Source organism: Salvelinus alpinus, chromosome 7 (genome assembly GCF_045679555.1).
Source record: "Salvelinus alpinus chromosome 7, SLU_Salpinus.1, whole genome shotgun sequence".
NCBI lineage: Eukaryota > Metazoa > Chordata > Actinopteri > Salmoniformes > Salmonidae > Salvelinus > Salvelinus alpinus.
The window spans coordinates 52,222,518-52,234,934 of NC_092092.1; the positions used below are offsets into that span (position 1 = coordinate 52,222,518).

The 12,417-nt window shown below is 42.0% G+C and overlaps 1 pseudogene; it reads left to right on the forward strand.

Annotated features, from left to right (window-relative positions):
* The first annotated feature begins 1,595 nt into the window (after positions 1–1,595).
* LOC139581885 (chaperonin-containing T-complex member BBS12-like) lies at positions 1,596–11,011 on the forward strand (annotated as a pseudogene).
* The last annotated feature ends 1,406 nt before the right edge of the window (positions 11,012–12,417 follow it).

Genomic DNA, 12,417 nt, shown 5'->3' on the forward strand with positions numbered 1-12,417 from the left:
TCAGCATATTCGTCAATATTGTTGTTGGACGCAATGCGGAACATATTCCAATCCGCGTGATCGAAGCAGTCTTGAAGCGTGGATTCAGATTGGTCGGACCAGCGTTGAACAGACCTGAGCGCGGGAGCTTGTTGTTTTAGTTTCTGTTTGTAGGCTGGAATCAACAAAATGGAGTCGTGGTCAGCTTTTCCGAAAGGGGGGCGGGGGAGGGCCTTATATGCGTCGCGGAAATTAGTATAACAATGATCTAGGGTTTTTCCAGCCCTGGTAGCACAATCGATATGCTGATAGAATTTAGGGAGTTTTGTTTTTAGATTAGCCTTGTTAAAATCCCCAGCTACGATGAATGCAGCCTCAGGGTGTGTGGTTTCCAGTTTACAAAGAGTCAGATAAAGTTCGTTCAGGGCCATCGATGTGTCTGCTTGGGGGGGAATATATACGGCTGTGATTATGATTGAAGAGAATTCCCTTGGTAGATAATGCGGTCGACATTTGATTGTGAGGAGTTCTAGATCAGGTGAACAGAATGACTTGAGTTCCTGTGTGTTGTTATGATGATCACACCACGTCTCGTTAATCATAAGGCATACCCCCCCGCCCCTCTTCTTACCAGAAAGATGTTTGTTTCTGTCGGCGCGATGCATGAAGAAACCAGCTGGCTGCACCGACTCCGTTAGCGTCTCTTGAGTTAGCCATGTTTCCGTGAAGCAGAGCACGTTGCAATCCCTGATGTCTCTCTGGAATGCTACCCGTGCTCGGATTTCATCAACCTTATTGTCAAGAGACTGGACATTGGCGAGTAGTATGCTAGGGAGTGGAGCGCGATGTGCCCGTCTCCGAAGCCTGACCACGAGACCGCCTCGTTTGCCCCTTTTACGGCGTCGCACAGGGTCGCCGGCTGGGATCAGATCCATTGTATTGGGTGGAAGGCAAAACACTGGATCCGTTTCGGGAAAGTCATATTCCTGGTAGGAACGATGATGAGTTGACGTTAATCGTATATTCAGTAGTTCCTCCCGACTGTATGTAATGAAACCTAAGATTACCTGGGGTACCGATGTAAGAAATAACACATAAAAAAACAAAATACTGCATATTTTCCAAGGAACGCGAAGCGAGGCGGCCATCTCTTTTCGGCGCCGGATGTATGGTTGGTGCTTCAGCTGGTTGAATTAAGAGCCTAAATATCCACAGCAATGTACTTCCATCTTTTGCAAGTGCCAAACACATCTTGATTGCCACACACAGTGACCCGCGTTTTAAAGACGGGTTTAACAACACTTTCCTGTGGATATTTTGTCTAAAATATTGACCAGTTGAAGGACCAACCCCACAGCCAATCGGCAGAGTAAGTAAAACAATTATTGTATTCAACATTCATGACAGACGAGATGTTTAGGGTTTTGTTTGATGTCAATGTGTGTGACTGTGCTGTACACAATGGAACGCTTCGCCACATTCAGGACTAGCTAGCTACTAGACAACTACACTGCAGAACTAGCTACACCAAAGGTATTCATTGATGTAGCTCTCACTGTATTTTGACAGAATTAATTATCCTTCTGGTAAATAGTTTGGACAGGTGTTCTATTTTCCCCCAGAATTACCCTAACATCAAATTCCAATCTTACTGGTATTACAGGAAATGGGAATTACAGTAATTAATCATAGACTTCATAATGGACTGCAGCAGCTCACAGGTTTGGCGGCTGTCACACATTCCTTTTTGGGCCCCAATAATTTTTTTTATAAAGACGAGTCAACAGGGGAGTCGTCCTTGGTGTGCACATGTTTCCACGTCAAGGAGCTCTTAAACCTGACCTGCTTCATAGGTCATCTGGCCAATGAGACAATCCAAGCTCACCAGAAGGTCTTCCACTCAGGCACAGGATGCCTGCTGTTTCTGGCTGGCGTCTGGAGCAAGGCTGCTCTCTGGATAGACCTGAAAATAGCTGTGCAGCAGCGCTCCCCATCCAACCTGGCAGAGCTTGAGAATATCTGCAGAGAAGAATGGGAGAAACTCCCCAAATACAGTGATATTTCTGTTTTTTATTTTGAACGAATTTGCACAAGTTTAAATTTGCTTTGTCATTATGGGGTATTGTGTGTAGATTGATGAGGAAAAAATGATGTAATCTGATGTAATTCATTTTAGAACGAGGCTGTCACGTAATAAAATGTGTAAAAAGTCAAGGGGTCTGAATACTTTCCAAATCTACTGTATGTTGGGACGTCTGCAGGTCAAACAGTGTGTTGATTGAAGATGTTAGAGCGGTTGCTTCTTATAGTGGCACATCAGTATTTCAGGGTTCTCCATACACAGTGTTACAGAAACCTGTCGCGGTCCCTTCACCTTTGTCCAGTCATAGAATAGTGATAAGCTCTAGCCATGGAGCCTTCGACAACAAGAAACAAAGCAGAATACAACTCACTCATAGCAGACATTTTTGTGCAAATGATAAAGCTGATGAGACCACCACACTAGGGTTATTTTCACAAGCAGAGAATTCTAAAGGAGTTGATGTTCCTCACCTCGCTGAAGCTGTGAGTCATGGATGTGTGGATGCAATGAGCTTTGTGGTTGAGGCCAGCAGGATAGTCAAAGAACAATGGGAGTGGTGACAGCTGTAGAACATTTTATGTAAAAAAGCTGGTAACATGCACTCTAGAGGGCTTGTCAGAGGACCATTCATGTGTTTTACCAGGTTGCGTTAATCTTAATTGAAAAAAAAAAACATTTATTTAACTAGGCAAGTCAGTTAAAAACAAATTCTTATTTACAATGACAGCCCTAACACGGACAGCGCTGGGCCAATTGTGCTCCACTCTATGGGACTCCCAATCACAGCCGGTTGTGATACAGCCTGGAATCGAACCAGGGTCTGTAGTGACACCTCTAGCATTGAGATGCAGTGCCTTAGACCGCTGCGCCACTCGGGAGCCCTGTTCTACTTTCTGCAGAGCAGTCTTCCCTTGTTCATCACATGAAAGAGCAGAGGTGGCAAGTTGTTCTCATTTATAGAGATCTCTGTGAAAAATACCACCATCTTGGTTTCAATAATAAAACTGACATCAGCCATAAGACTGACAAGTTGGACTTGAACAGTCTCAGCAAAGAAGATGATTGGCAAAACAAAGTTTTAACAACTCTGTTGAAAAACAATGTGAATCTAGTTTTGGTCAATGGTGAGGCAAGTGAAAGACTAACCCAGCGCTGCTTAAGACACTATACTTGTGGAGACAAAATGGCGCCGTAGAGAGAACACTGTGTTTCAGCGAGCTCCCGTGGCATTCGTAAATTTATATTTTTACATTAATCTCCTAGCTTGAAAAAGTGGTAGAATTGGCTAAATAAGTTATCCTACAATGAGTCTTGACGGATATTTCTCAAAAATCTCTGACAACATGCCCAACAGAACTACTAAGAACTCGACCAAAACCACCATCCCTGTAGATGTGCAGGAGGAGCTAGCTAACGTTAGCGAAGCTAACACCATTGCGGATCCAGGCACAATGGACCTGGTGATTCAAAAGATGACGGATAACATTACTAAAGTGATCAATGTTAAGATAAGAACGGTCTTGGAAGCAATAGCAGGCCATTCAGCTGAACTACAGAGGGTTGTCAAAGGTGTTGATGAGGCGGAAGGAAGAATTGCTACAGTGGAAACTTCAACTACATCTATGGACACTCTCAAGCACCGATACCCGGTCCCAACCAGCACCCACAGCCAGTGGTTATAAAGTTCCACAACTTCACCGACAAGCAGCGCGTCATGGATGCGGCTAGAAACATCGGTCCTGACGGTAGTCAACGTATAGGTCCAAAGGTCTCCTTCTTCAATGATCATTCCACAGCGGTTGTGCGAAGACGCAAAGGGTTTGATGAGGCGAAGGCTCGACTCAAGAGAATGAAGATGGACTACGCACTGCTGTACCCGGCCACATTGAAGACTATGGTCAACGGATCGCCTAAAAAACTCTACACACCCGAAGAGGCTGCTGCGTTTATTGACTCTCTCGGGTAAATAACTTTAAGCTGCACCTCTGCAGCATTGGATAACTTTTTTAAATTTGAATCTGATCATGAAACAGTGGTGTGAGTTCTCACGTACTCCGGTTCAGTAATATTCGTATCTTTATTATTTTTCTTGCTAAAGTTACTGCTTTAGCTCAGCAGTTAGCTCAGGCTGAGATATGTGTGAATCTATATTGGTGCCCAGGCTTGGTTTTAGGTGGAAGAGCCTCAATCTTCTTCTATTGATTTTCATTTCCATATATATAAAGGATGAGGCTATTGAGTGGCATTGCGGACTTAAGAGTCTACATTGGAAAGTTGAAATCCCCTGCATGTTAGCTAGTGGGAAAACCCCCTTTTGGATCTTTACATGTTTAATTTTTGTGTTTAGTATAGTTCGAGTTCAGGGTTCATATCGTTTGTTTATGCTCGGTGAGATAGAAGAGAGTTCAACACATGGAAAAGGGTACCACCCCACTTTTACAATAAGATTCAGTCTGGATATTGAATGGTCAAAGTGCAATGGCAGGTAACAGACTGCGTGTATGTACATGGAACATTAGAGGGAGCCATAACCCCATTAAAAGGAAGAAGGTACTGTCTTTTTTGATAAAATAAAATATTGATATTGCCCTGTTGCAAGAAACTCATTTGGATGATAAGGAGCATCTGAAATTACAACAAGGGGGGTTTGGTCAAGTGTTTTTCTCATCATCTACATCCAGAAGTAGAGGTGTAGCAATTCTTGTGAAAAAGAACTTAGCACTTAAGGTCTTGAATTGTGTGAAAGATACATTTGGTCGCTTTGTTATAATTAATGGTACTTTACAAGGGCAGAACATTTCCATAATGAATATTTACTTCCCCCCTGCCCCACCCCCCTGATTTCCTCACTAAGGTATTTCTAGACTTTTCAGAATTAAACTCAGACACTGCAGTGGTTGGAGGAGATTTTAATTGTTTGTTGAACCCCCTTATTGATAAGTTTCCCAGCGGTATAGCTTCACTCTCTCCTCGAGCTAAGTCACTTAAAGCTATTTGTGATGATCTGGGGTATGCTGATGTTTGGAGAACTTTTCATCCCTCTAACAGAGAGTTCACTTTTTTCTCTGCACCTCATGGATGTCAGACTAGAATAGATTACTTTTTTATGCCCAGGACGTCTTTGCAGTCTGTTTTATCCGCTAGGATAGGAAGCATAGTCATATCTGATCATGCAGAGGTGATCCTGGACATAAAACTCAACGGGGCATTCAATCTGTCAAGACATTGGAGGTTGAATACAACCATCCTTAAAGACCATACATTCACATCATATTTTATTACAGAGTTTAAAGCATTTTTCTCTATTAACTCTCAATCAACAGATAACCCCTCGCTCCTTTGGGAAACCTGTAAAGCGTAGGCCAGGGGTCTGATTATGTCATACACAGCCACTAAGAGGCGGAAAAAGCGTGAAAAGCAAAAAACGTTAGAGGGTGAATTAGGAACTAAAGAGAAGGACTATATTAAAACTCCCACTCCTGCCCTATTAAAGGAAATATCAGTCCTTAGATCAACGTTGGACTCTCCTAACACAGGACGCTGAAAATAAAATTTGATTTGTCAGGCAAAAGCTATATGAACATGGCGATAAGCCAGGAAAGTACTTGGCGTACCTAGCTAAAAAGAGAGCTGACTCACAGTCAATTGCTACTATTACTGATTCTGATGGCAATCATTTATATGAAAATAAATTGATAAATGACTCATTTAAGAAGTTTTATGCAAATCTTTATGCCTCAGAACTGCCAAATGATGCACCCAAATTAATGGAGAACTTATTTTCTAAGATTGAGCTCCCTACTATCTCCGAAGAACAGAGGTCTCTCCTCTGTTCACGCAATTAAGAATCTGCAAAATGGTAAGGCCCCAGGACCAGACAGGTTTTGTAGTGAGTTCTATAAAGAGTTCCATGGCCTGATCCTTGAGCCATTGCGTGATATGTTTAACCACTCATTTTCAAATGACCAGCTCCCTCAAACTTTGAGAGACTTATTCTCAAAGAGGGAAAAGGTCCAGAGTCTTGTTCCTCGTACAGACCAATTTCCCTTCTGAATGTGGATAGAAAATTGGATAGAAAATTGCTTTCTAAAATTCTAGCCACAAGATTAGAGGACTCACTTCCACTAATTGTGAAAGGAGACCAAACTGGCTTCATTAAGGGCCGTAAGTCATGCAACAATGTCAGGCGGCTTCTTAATGTAATTCAAGCCTACCAACAAAGTGCTATGGATGGTCTTGTGCTCTCCCTAGATGCTGAGAAAGCATTTGATCGTGTGGAGTGGTCTTACCTATTCTTTGCTCTAAATAAATTTGGTCTAGGGGACAACTTTATAAAATGGGTGAAAGTTTTATATGATGATCCTCAGGCTGCTGTCCTTACTAATGGGCTATGGTCAAATAGCTTCTCTATATACAGAGGTACCAGACAGGGCTGTCTTTTGTCCCCTCTCCTATTTGCACTCGTTATGGAACCACTGGCCGAGGCCATCAGGTGAACGCCTGCTATATAGGGGCTGCTCATTGGTGATGTTCACCATAAAATAAGCTTGTATGCTGATGATGTCCTGATATTCATCTCTAGTCCCGAGACTTCAATTACATCTCTTATTAATATTATTGAATTATTCAGCGAATTCTCAGGCTACAAGATTAACTTAACTAAATCAGAGGCTATGCCACTTGGTAACCTTCACTCTGTACCTAATACTTCTCCCCCTTCCCTTTTAAATGGTCTCCCTCAGGTTTTACGTATCTGGGTATATTTGTAACTCCTAAATTCCAGCAAATGTACAAAGCCAATTTTGTTCCCTTGTTTGATACAATAAGACAGGATCTGGAGCGCTGGAACTCTCTCCCGATTTCTTGGTTGGGTAGAATATCCCTCTTGAAAATGAACATTTTACCTAGACTACTTTACCCAATCCAAATGATCCCAGTATTACTCCAATAAGGTAATAAAGGATGTAAATGGATGGCTAAGTTCCTTTATATGGAGTAAACTCAAGCCAAGTTTTATGGGTGGCTTGGATCTGCCCAATATCAGGTTCTATCAGTGGTGTGCCCACCTATGTTATATTTCTGACTGGATCACAAACGATGACTCCTCTATTTGGTTAGACATTGTGACTTCGCTTTCAAAATACCCCTTACAGGATCTTTTGTTTTTCAGAAGTTTCAAGTCTGTGGAAGATCACTGCAATAATTCTATTACACTTAACACACTCAAAGTATGGAGGTCAGTTCAACGCTTCCTGGGAAGGTCCAAACTAACGCTCTTACCCCAATTCTTAACAACCCAGATTTTGGTCCAGGATTGCTGGATGCTGGCTTTAACTTTTGGCTTAATAAGGGCATACGCAGACTAAATGACTTATTTGCTGATAAGATTTTATTGTCATTTGAGCAGATGGTCGAGAAATATCGACTCCCAAAGCAGGACTTTTTCCGCTTCCTACAAGTAAGACATTATATTCTGAAGAGCACCGCCTTAATTGGTAACCCTGATATGTCTGTCATTGAAATAATGTTTTTTTTCCCACAAAGGAAAATGTCTGTAAGTCTGTTTTATGATGCTTTAAGGTCCTTTTCTGCTGTCGACACACAGAGGGTGAAACAAGTGTGGGAGAAATAATTGTCTGTTACTATTGACGAAGAGATGTGGGAGGACATTTGGAGATATGCAAAAACAATATCTATATGTAATCGTACTAGAGCAATCCAATTAAGAATAATACACAGATTGCATATATCCCCAAATCGCACACATGCTTTTAGCCCCTCTTCCTCTTCTCCTCAGTGTCTTAAATGTAAAACTGATACAGGCAACCTAACACATTGTTTATGGTCATGTACCAAAATACAAAGATACTGGTCTGGTGTTCTGCAAGAAATTGAAAAGATCCTAGGGGTTGATCTAGAATTGGACCCAGTTCCTTTACTGTTGGGGCTCCCTAGTAGGCATGTTACTTCTGTGGGTAAGAGGAGGCTTTACAACATCCTTACCTTCGCAGTGAGGAAAAACATCCTTTTACAGTGGATTAGTGATAAGGTTCCTTCTATTAAAGATTGGCATAAGATACTATTTGAATGGGTGCCTCTGGAGTATCTGACATGTACATTGCATTCTAAAACAGATCAGTTCTACAAAGTATGGGAACCATATCTAAATTACATAGAACCTGAGGTATCAGCTATTATGCTGCAAGGATTCTCTTAGAATGGTGGTGATCTATGTATTTCAGAATTACACTGTACGTTCCATGTGTGGAACCTAACTTCTTGGTTTAAACTGAGCTTTTTTGATTTTAATTTCTGTTTGTAAGTTTGTTTAAAATGTATGTATTGAGAGACGCAATGATGTGGATGGGGTGAGAGAAGCGCCGAGCGGGGAGAGTAAAATGGTGTACGTGTGTATGTATATATATATATACGCAGGTATGTGTAAGTGAGTGCTGTTTTTTTTGTTGCTTTGTCTCTGTTGTTGTATCTCTTAATATGGGTGAAAATTGTGAAATTCCAATAAAAATACTGTTACAAAAAAAAAAAGACACTATACTTGTGGTTGACAGGGTGAAGCCCGCCATTTTGAAGGACTTTGGAGAAACAACAAGAGCTGTCCCTGTCACCTATGCCACACAACTGAGTAAGCACTGCGTCGGCACCGGAGTACAAGTCTCCATGTGAAGAGACTGCAGGGGCAACGGAAGGAGAGCATCAATGGCTATGAACATTTTTGCTGATTGCATTGTGCTGGTCACAGTTCACAAGCTCTTTGCACGGCAAGCTGCAGGCCTTGGACTGGTTCTGGGGCTGTGCATATCGTCTATACACCACACAATGAAAGACAGGAATCTGCTCCCCGGTGCTGGAACAACTGAATTTCTTTGCGTCCATCACCTTCAAAAGCAATTTTTGTGTAAAAATGTTATTTCACCTTTATTTAACCAGGTAGGCTAGTTGAGAAAAAGTTATCATTTGCAACTGCGACCTGGCCAAGATAAAGCATAGCAATTCGACACATACAACAACACAGAGTTACACATGGAATAAACAAAACATACAGTCAATAATACAGTAGAAAAATAAGTCTATATACAATGTAAGCAAATGAGGTGAGATAAGGGAGGTAAAGGCAAAAAAAAAAAGGCCATAGTGGCGAGGTAAATAATATATAGCAAGTAAAACACTGGAATGGTAGATTTGCAGTGGAAGAATGTGCAAAGTAGAAATATAAATAATGGGGTGCAAAGGAGCAAAATAAATACAGTAGGGGAAGAGGTAGTTGTTTGGGCTAAATTATAGATGGGCTATGTACAGGTGCTGTAATCTGTGAGCTGCTCTGACAGCTGGTGCTTAAAGCTAGTGAGGGAGATAAGTGTTTCCAGCTTCAGAGATTTTTGAAGTTCGTTCCAGTCATTGGCAGCAGAGAACTGGAAGGAAAGATGACCAAAGGAGGAATTGGCTTTGGGGGTGACCAGTGAGATATACCTGCTAGAGCGCGTGCTACGAGTGGGTGCTGCTATGGTGACCAGTGAGCTGAGATAAGGCGGGGCTTTACCTAGCAGAGACTTGTAGATAACCTGTAGCCAGTGGGTTTGGCGACGAGTATGAAGCGAGTGCCAACCAACGAGAGCGTACAGGTCGCAATGGTGGGTAGTGTATGGGGCTTTGGTGACAAAACGGATGGCACTGTGATAGACTGCATCCAGTTTGTTGAGTAGAGTGTTGGAGGCTATTTTATAGATGACATCCCCGAAGTCGAGGATCGGTAGGATGGTCAGTTTTACGAGGGTATGTTTGGCAGCATGAGTGGAGGATGCTTTGTTGCGATATAGGAAGCCGATTCTAGATTTAATTTTGGATTGGAGATGCTTAATGTGAGTCTGGAAGGAGAGTTTACAGTCTAACCAGACACCTAGGTATTTGTAGTTGTCCACGTATTCTAAGTCAGAGCCGTCCAGAGTAGTGATGCTGGATGGGCGAGCAGGTGTGGGCAGTGATCGGTTGAATAGCATGCATTTAGTTTTACTTGCGTTTAAGAGCAGTTGGAGTCCACGGAAGGAGAGTTGTATGGCATTGAAGCTCGACTGGAGGTTAGTTAACACAGTGTCCAAAGAGGGGCCAGAAGTATACAGAATGGTGTTGTTTGCGTAGAGGTGTATCAGAGAATCACCAGCAGCAAGAGCAACATCATTGATGTATACAGAGAAGAGAGTCGGCCCGAGGATTGAAACCTGTGGCACCCCCATAGAGACTGCCAGAGGTCCGGACAACAGGCCCTCCGATTTGACACACTGAACGCTATCAGAGAAGTAGTTGGTAAACCAGGCGAGGCAATCATTTGAGAAACCAAGGCTGTCGAGTCTGCTAAAAAGAATGTGGTGATTGACAGAGTCGAAAGCCTTGGCCAGGTCGATGAATACGGCTGCGCAGTAATGTCTCTTATCGATGGCGGTTATGATGTCGTTTAGGACCTTGAGCGTGGCTGAGGTGCACCCATGACCAGCTCTGAAACCAGATTGCATAGCGGAGAAGGTACGGTGGGATTCGAAATGGTCGGTAATCTGTTTGATAACTTGGCTTTCAAAGACCTTAGAAAGACAGGGTAGGATAGATATAGGTCTGTAGCAGTTTGGGTCTAGAGTGTCACCCCCTTTGAAGAGGGGGATGACCGCGGCAGCTTTCCAATCTTTGGGAATCTCAGACGATACGAAAGAGAGGTTGAACAGGCTACTAATAGGGGTTGCAACAATTTCGGCAGATCATTTTAGAGAGGGTCCAGATTGTCTAGCCCGGCTGATTTGTAGGGGTCCAGATTTTGCAGCTCTTTCAGAGAAGCATGGAGGAAAGCCCTGGATTTTGTCTTCCTTGTGTTGCAGACAGACAGAGATCATTACTGGTATAGATCCTAAACAAGTGGAAGGGCAATCGAATGTTATGGCGATATGATGGTTTTTAATTGAACACAGTTTTGTGTACTATAATTTTTTTTATATTGAAAATAGTGTGATGTAATGCATATATAATGTTTTATTCTTTGAATCCAAATATGCTGAAAAATTAATAAACTGTTGCGATTTCAGAGATTATTAAGTTATTAGAGCTTGTTAGCTGGCCCGGCAGAATTTTACCACATGGGGGAGACAAAGGATATGAACATTGCGCTCTGTCACTTCATGGTTTCCTTGTGTGTTGAGCTCAGTAAATGTTTTCATGATTATCCCCATCCTAGAATTACATGTTGATCGTCTCACATCACACCTCATGCACATTATATATGATACATTCCACCCAGAGCCAAAGTTACAGAACAAGCATAGAATGTGTGACATCATTTTATCAACCTCATCACTGACTACAAAGTGAGCATTATAGGCTATTGAGGTGATGCTCGCGGTATTCAACATGGAAGATTAAACACGAGAGTCCAGTCTCGACCCTTTAACATCTTGCCACCAATGACATGTAACAGGCTACTTCACAGATGAGCTCATCTTCTAAAACCCAATGAATAATGTACTGTTGAAGTGTCACTGATGGGCCAAAGGAAAATGTCATTTTTTTTTGTCAGTGTTTACCTGAGTCTCGATTTGCTTCCTATGTGTCTCAACTTTGGACACTGCCTAAGTCCCAGCCAACAGGGCATGGTTTCATGACTTGCTTGGTCCTGTTTGTCATAACATTGGAAGAGTTTGCAGAAAAGGACATTTCCTAGACAAAGTAAATGTCTCTCAGGTCTGACTAATCCAAAACCCTGCTAAAAAGGTTAAAGAAATATCAAAATGTCTCACTAGGTCCCAGAAGCTGTCTTGTTTTTATGTAACAATGAACTTAATTATGAACTAGAACTTACCATATTTATTTCCATTGGTCATATTCTAACAGACTGTGATGGCTGTATTTTGGAATCCAAGTTATTTTAACTGTAGCATCACTCAGTGTTTGTGTTTCTGTGAATTGGTTGGGGTGTGATGATGACCAATGAAAACATGACAACTGAGATGGAAACGGGTAAGGTCAAACTAGTGACACATTTTGAAGGTCAAACTAGTGACACATTTTGAAGGTCAAACTAGGGACACATTTGGAAGGTCAAACTAGACACATTTTTTTATTTTTTATGTCTGCTCACAACCCAACTTATGTTTGAGGAGTGTCTGGAGGAATCCAAGGCCTAATACTTCGTCAAGGCAAACAGAGTTAGACAGTGTACCTGGAATTAGATGAAAGCATTTGTATTTGAAGTACTGTCTGAAAATTATGTCCATGGCACACAAAGCCCACACAAGACCTACTGTTTTAACTCAGTATGATTCTAAAATTATCATCAGTCCGTGTGAGGATAGTCAAGTGAA